The sequence below is a fragment of the Pogona vitticeps genome, chromosome 1 (assembly GCF_051106095.1).
Source record: "Pogona vitticeps strain Pit_001003342236 chromosome 1, PviZW2.1, whole genome shotgun sequence".
Lineage (NCBI taxonomy): Eukaryota > Metazoa > Chordata > Lepidosauria > Squamata > Agamidae > Pogona > Pogona vitticeps.
In genome coordinates, this window is record NC_135783.1 from 279,666,884 (window position 1) to 279,674,510 (window position 7,627).

The following is a 7,627-nucleotide window of genomic DNA, read 5'->3' on the forward strand; positions in this document are numbered from 1 at the left end:
CTGAGTTTTTGAAGTTAGCTAAGATTTATTTCCTGTTAGTAGAGGCAGCTCAACCATGCCAAAAGAAATTCCAGGTGAGGAACTAGCGCTGTGTGCTGTGCATGAGGGGTGGTTTCTGAAGCAAGCTTGGAAACTGCCAATTGTCCTGAAAGTGAATGCTACGTTATTAAATAACTGGGAACCTGTTAGGAACATATTTCACAGATACTTACAACACATTATTGTCTTGCACTCAGTTTCTGTGCACAATTAAAAATGCTGATGTTTACCTTTGAATTCTTTTCTGGCTTGGGACCTAGTACCCACCTGCCAGTATATAGAGATCACCTTCAAAGGCCTTTTCCGTGAAGATCCAGCCTTTGCAGCCAATGAATTTGGAGAGGACCTTCTCAAAAGAAACAAAATTCAAAAAAGATCTTGATAGACTTGAGTACTGGGCTGAAAACAACATCATAAAACTTAACAGGAATAAGTGCAAAGTTCTACTACACCTAGGGGGAAAAACAAATGCATAGTTACAAGATGGGTGATAGTTGGCTTGGTAATAGAATGAGTGAGAAGTATCTTGGAATTGTTATAGATCAATAGCAGAATATGAGCCAATGGTGCAATGTGGCTGCAAAAAGGGCAAATGTGATTTTATGATGCATTAACAGAAGTATCGTCTCCAAACCCCGTGAGATACTCCTTCCCCTCTATTTGGCACTGGTTAGGCTAATGAATCATAAGCTCCTTGAGAAAGGAGTTGTGCTGTTTTGTTATTTTGTCAATGGTCTTGGACTGTTTTGGTTTGCTTTGGAGGTTTATTTTTCTTTCGTTTCACTTTTTGCTTTTCTGAACAATGCAAACCATGGACACTGATGGTAGAGATATTTAATTATCCTGAGTAAAAGGCTCAAGTAGAGCAAAAAAAAAATCAGAAAATCAGAATACGGTGATTATTTATTTTATTTATTTCTGTCATTTACTGCAGTGGTCCCCAACCTTGGGCCTCCAGATGTTCTTGGACTTCAACTCCCAGAAATCCTGGCCAGTAGAGGTGCTGGTGAAGGCTTCTGGGAGTTGTAGTCCAAGAACATCTGGAGGCCCAAGGTTGGGGACCACTGATTTACTGTATATACCACTCCTTTAGTGCACATCACCAGTCAGGGTAGTGTACATATAAAAACTGCAAAGTGGTACAAGCAAATCAAAATATAAAGTCCAACCAACAACAAAAGAAACAGACTATCCATTAAACCCTAATGGTGCCATATATTTGAATGGCAATATAGGGGCAAATCACTTCAAAGGAGTCAGCCCTCGAAAGCTTCTCAAAATAGATATTTCAGCAGCCTCTTAAAATGGAGGGAGTCAGATGTAACTCCATTGGGAGGCAATTCCAAAGAGATGGTGTGACTGCAGAGAAGATCCAACTTCTTGTTGAGAATTTTCTGGCCTCCATAGCCACCTGGAGGACCAAAGCCTGAGATAATCTGGCGGCATGGGAAGATGATTATGAACTATCCTCAAAAGCAAGCCAGACATGATGGCCACACAACCCTTTGGAAAGATTATTTAGTTTAGTCAGAGTAATTAATACCAGTAATATTGATGTTGATGTTGATGTTGCTGCTGCTGATGATAATGATAATGATAATGATAATAATAATGATAATAATAATAATGATGATGATGATGATGATGATACTACTACTACTACTACTACTACTACTACTACTACTACTACTACTACTACTAATAATAATAATAATAATAATAATAATAATAATAATAATAATAATAATAATAATAATACAGCTTCTACTGCTTCATATTCAGGATTTGGATGGTATCTTGACAACAAATCAATCACTGAATCATTAGTTCCCTAATTTCAAATGTTCTCCTTTTCTACTGTGAAAATAAGAAAGCAGGACAAATTCTAGACAGTGCATTTGATAACTCAACTAATAATAAACTCAAAAGCTGTGAATGGATCTTCTTTTCCCGTAAGCAAGAACTGATGTAAAAGTTCCTCAAGGAGTTTTGTCTTTCTTATGCAGGGATTCAAAGTTGCTAAATATCTTGAGAGAGATTATGTGGCATTTATGTTACACGAGGAACAAGGAAGGCCTGAAATCTCAAAGCAAAAAGCTGTTATTGGACACAGTTTTTAAGTAAAGGTGAGTAAAGGAGAATATTTGGAAGGTAAACAGACACCTGACACTTTAAGAGATGTACCCATCACCAAAATTACTGTTTCCAGCCTGGTGAACAGAAAATAATTGCTTTCCCTTCAGTGAGCCTGTCTGACATTAAATCATTTCAAAAATTAAGGTGCTGACCTAGCTTTTCACTTGTAGTGCTTCTAGTAAAATTCTGTTGTCACACTTGGCCACATTATAACTGTTTTGGCTATCAATTCTGCCCTTCAGCATCCAGTTCCAAACTGAGAAACTGAGCTCGCATTTCAGGAAAAAAAGGCATGGTTCAGGAATGTCTGTAACACATATTTGCTTTCAAAAGCCACTTTGCTATATTAATCACTTCCCTGAAGTCAGGGACATTCCAGAGAATGAAATATAACCTTTGAAAAAATACTGGGAGAAATCGCTTCCAACTGCCAAATTGCAGAAATGGCTTCCAAAATGTAAAAAGGAGGTGGGAGGGCATTTTGGCTTGGAGAGAGTCATTATTAAACTTCTGGAGCCCCACCTAGCAAAGTTGGCTTCTTATAAACTATGTTCAGAAGTCAAAGAATCATTACCAGTGTTAGAAATGAACGGGCAATCCAGCTGTTGATGGATCGTAACCTTATTGTTTTGGCAGTACTTTCATTTACTTTTTTCTCTGTTAAACTAACTTGTTTGTTCAGGTAATGGAATTTAGAGTTTTTCCGTCTTTTCAGATATTCGCACCCTTCTTGGCAGGGTCTGAACAGATTTTTTTTATTGCTTATAATTATACCTACAGGTAAAATAAATACTTTCCCACGGCTCCACTGTTGTGATGTGTTGCTGGAGGTCTAGCAGTTGAGTTGCACAACAAGTATTTCTGCTTTTGTGTCTTTTCACTTTTGACATATCTTGAAGCCATAGGGACGGGGTGTCCTCTGTCATTCCCATCAGGAAAGATTCTTTCTAATTGATATCAGTAAGTTTCAGAGGGCAAAATCAGAAAGGGAGCATCAGGGCATATTGCATAATGAAAAGAGCTGCAACGCAGAAGAACGTGGGCGCTGGCCGGAAAAGTATGGATAGCAAACTAGAAGGTGATCTGTCATCAGTCATGGACTGCCACTGGATAACCCCATTGTATCAAAACAATCTGCAGAAACAACGTGGCCTTCAGAAACTGGATAGTACTCCACCAATGAACTATCCAGAGATGGAGAACTGGAATTGAGTAAGGACCTGCATTTCCATCTCTGTCCTGCAACTCCCAGGCTGAATGACATCAACAGGCCCTTGGACAAAGCTCCCAGAGGAGTTTTACATAGGCTCTTTGGCCAAGGAGCCAGTTTAGATCCTTCCCTTCCGTTCTCTGCAAAGAAAAGAGTGGGAGAAACAGAGTCAGGAAGGGAAATCCTGGGAACTCCAGTAAGTGGCCAGAGATATCAAGGAATGCCTTCATGCTAGGCACTGGGGTAGTGCTTCAGGGAGATCTGTGTGAACCAGAAGGAGAATTGCCACAGAACATCTTAGGTCTCTGGCTTGCAGTTTCCTTGGTCTGACCTATGCCCACTTTGTTTGCAAGGATAGGATCCCACACCAATCGGTTTAGGGTTGAGGGATTGTCCAGAAGAGCCACCAAATCTGTGATTCTGCAGGGCTGATAAAGATTGCTTTGATCAGGAAAAAGCAGCAGAAGATTTAAAAATATCTATTTGGTTGTTCTTATATTTTTACCCCCAGAGAAGATGAAGTGCTTGTATGATTTTCTGATTACCAAAATGATTTGCCTGGCTTTTGATCTTATGTACTGTGACTTGGGTAGTGCCCTGGACAGCAAAATTTCTTGAGTCTGTCCTCACTCTAGATGCATGAAGTAGCACTGCCATTTTGTTTCTGGACATGTCATGAACCAGAGATCTCACAAGAGACTGCCTTTAACTCCTTTCCAGTCCACATTTAAGAGACCTATTATTCATCATCTGAATAAACATCTTTCCCCTTCACAATAAAACGAAGCCCAACATTGAATAGATGAGATGGTAGAGCCAAAGAAAGGAAAGGGTTATGCTTCCTACGTTCTTTTTTCCAGTTCTGTAACGGATATGCAATATGCCATCTCACAAATATTTAGCTTTGCTTAGCCCTTTTTTGCAAGGAAGGCAAACTTCACTCAACCCAAGTAGCAAGATGACCATGTGGCTTGACTAGATCCATGCAAGCCTGCCTTGGGGGCTTCCACTAAGAGGCAGTCTATAAATCTAACTTAAAGACAGAGATATAAATAAATGGTTGATTAGGTATTGGTGAAAATGGAAGCATTTGCATTCCTGTATGTATCAAACTTGTTAAAGCAAGTTGGACAGGAAGTGGTGAATTACAATCCAAACACAGCCTTGAAGGACCTATTGAACTTGCATAGATAAATGTGATGGTATGTTATGAGAGATACTTTCTGGAAGTGAAGCATGTGGGTTTTTACATACATATTTGGTCTGCTCTTGCTCAATAATGTAAATGTTTAAATATGGTACTAGAAATATGATAAATGTAAAAAGTATTATGTAAAATGCCAGGAAGAGAATTACACTATGACTGAAATCCTGTTGCTCAGTGCACTGAGTCACAACTAGAGTATGCCCACTTGAATCAATAGAACAAAGCAGAGTACTGGAACTTAATTGTATGCCATTAGTGAACTGCTCACATACCAGGAGAAATAACTGTCTCTGCTGATACTGAAAGAACAGATGGGGGGATTTGTTTTATTTTTTCCCCACATCCAAAATACATAATCCTCACTTTTTTGAGTCACAAACCCCTTTTATACTAATCAAGAACCTACGACCCCCACCACCACTACATTTGCATTAAAAAGTATTCTAATGATGTAAAGAAAACACATTAAAATAGATGTTTATAATTCTTCCTTAATATAGTAATATTACTGTAATAATATTTATTTATTTATTTATTTATTTATTTATTTATTTATTTATTTATTTGATTTTTACATTGCCCCTCTAGACAACGTCTACAACCTCTAATTATGGAGGGGCTGCAAATCTGCATCTACCAGATATTTGAGAAGGAAAAAAATGCCAATACGCTTTCAGTTTCATTTCCTTTTTTGGTGTGGAAATTATGTTCTTTCCGTGTCTCCTCCCCCCTCAAAGTCCGCTCAGTAAACACCTCCCCCATGCCCCCCAGTGCCCCATTGGTTCCCCTCCCTTTTGCCCCTCTTGCCTTCCTCCTCCATGACTCAGTGAGGCCTGGAGGCATCTCCCTGACCAGATCACCTCTCCCTTCACTGCCCTACCACTGACACACCTGGAAGAGCCAGAAACCCAGGTGGATGGTGGCAGAGGTTCTTTGACAGGAAGATTCACATTTTCCTGTTTAAGTCATCAAGACCTCTATACTTTCAGTCCACAGTTCCAACAAAAATATGTTAATACTGGAGCTGCCTGGCTATTAATAGCAGCAGTTTTTCCTTTTGCATTAAATTCTGTTTCGAGTACTGCCTTCACTCTATCAAAGTACTTGTTCCTTAATAATGGTTTAAGTTCATTTTGGTTTGTATTGAGATTTTTGTGGATGAGTAGATATTTACAGGTTTTCTGTGCAATTGAAGTTAGGTGACAGTTTTGAGGACCGAAGCTACCAACATGAATTTGACCCAACTGCGGGAGGCAGTGGAAGACAGGAAGGTCTGGCGTGCTCTGGTCCATGGGGTCATGAAGAATCGGACACGACTAAATGACTGAATGACAACGAGGTCCCCGTGCAAATTTACACAAGGAATTACTTGGTAAGAAAGAAGGACTTACCTGCCGTGTGGTTTTATCACCTGTATTTTCAGGGGTTGTAGAATCAATCACCAATTTTTGCCTCTATAGAGGTTGCAAGCATTCACCATAAAGCTTTTGGTGTGCAGAGATAAAGGACCTATTTTATTATTTTTGAGAGAGAGAAAAAAGATCTTGTTTAAAATTTGTAACTGATAATAACTACCTCCTTGTTTAGGCCACTGAACTATAATTCACAAATAGTTTTTAAAAGTAACTTTCCAAGATTTATCTTTATGTAGCTCAGTGGTCCATCTGCCTGTGCTTGCAACAGGAAAAGAATTACCTGAGTGAAAGGCAACACAGATTCCAATCCCAGTGCCTGTGCAAATATATCCATGTCTGCCTGGCTCCCTCCTGCTGATCTGTCCCTCCACAGCAGTCTTGTGATCTTGCAGCTCAGCTGCTGAACTTTCACTGTTACATCCAGGGACCCGCTTCTGGTTCTGGCTGTGCTAATTTCCTGGCTTTGAAGCATAGCCCTGTGTGTGTATGACTGCCATCTATTGGGCAGTATTAAAAGTCAATCAAAGATATCTTTCTTGTGATATACAATAAAGATTATTCTTTAACAGGGAAATTGCTTCCAAAAAGTGGAGGGAATGAAGATCTCAGTTCTTCTCTCATCTTGCACTGCTACTTAAAGAAATGATTGTATGTTTGAAATGTTAAAATCATCTGAATGACCACCATGTACACTAATTAATGTTAAAAAAAAAGGAGAAAAATTCCCGTGTGGCATTCCTTGATCCTCCAGGTCTTTCATAGAAGCTGTGTTCCATTTCCTGAAAAGGAGCAGGTTCTTTTTAGCAGTGGCAGCTGTGTCTTGGCATGACCTCCTTAGAGATCCAGGACAGGGAATTTTTATTATGGCATTATTTATAATTCTTAGGTGACTCATAATTAGAGGTGGGCACAAACCTCGGTTCAGAGGTTCGTGCTGGTTTGTATGCACAGGTGCCATACATTCCCTTCCCCCCCCTCCCCAGCTGGATCCGCCCACCCACCAGCCAACATGCACTCCTCTCCTTCTCCTCTTGTGCTGATCAACCAGTCTCCAGCAGGAGTTTCCCGGCCTCATGTCCTTGGCTAATTGCCCACTCAGACAAGGAGGCAGGACAGACAAACCCATTCTCCTGCTGGGGACTGGTCAAACAGTTGAAGAGGAGGTGAAGAGTGTGTGCTGGCTGGCGAGTGGGTCGTTGGCTGGGGAGGCGGGAGAATGAAGTACAGCGGTATGAACCAGAGTGAACCTCCGAACTGAGGTTCATGCCCATCTGTACTCCCAATCTTTAACAACCAAAAGAATGATGTCATCACCACCAACAAAAATGCAGAAGATTTTCCTTTTAGGAAGACTTTTGGTGGAGTAATTCCAGTTTTATGCATTTGATTGCGTTGACGACTGTCCTATAATAGATAACTGTAAGCAGCTCTCTCAGATTCAGATGGTGGGCCACCTGCTGCCAGTTCTGGAGTGCACAGATCTGGCCATTGTAACACATGCCTAATAATAGCCAGGCCAGAAGATTACTGCAAAGCACTTGATGTGGGCTACCTCTGAAGAAATGGCAGAACATCTTTTTCAAGTAAGTGGCCTTACTTGAAGAAGTAGGCCACTTGCTT

General features: G+C 40.3%; 1 long non-coding RNA gene across 1 annotated transcript; it reads right to left on the bottom strand.

Annotated features, from left to right (window-relative positions):
• Positions 1-428: 428 nt before the first annotated feature.
• LOC110073519 (uncharacterized) lies at positions 429-6,459 on the bottom strand. Its single transcript, XR_012082469.2, has 2 exons — positions 6,288-6,459; positions 429-6,101 (listed from the first exon to the last, which is right to left on the bottom strand). It is a non-coding gene; the product is annotated as an uncharacterized LOC110073519 (long non-coding RNA).
• Positions 6,460-7,627: the final 1,168 nt, after the last annotated feature.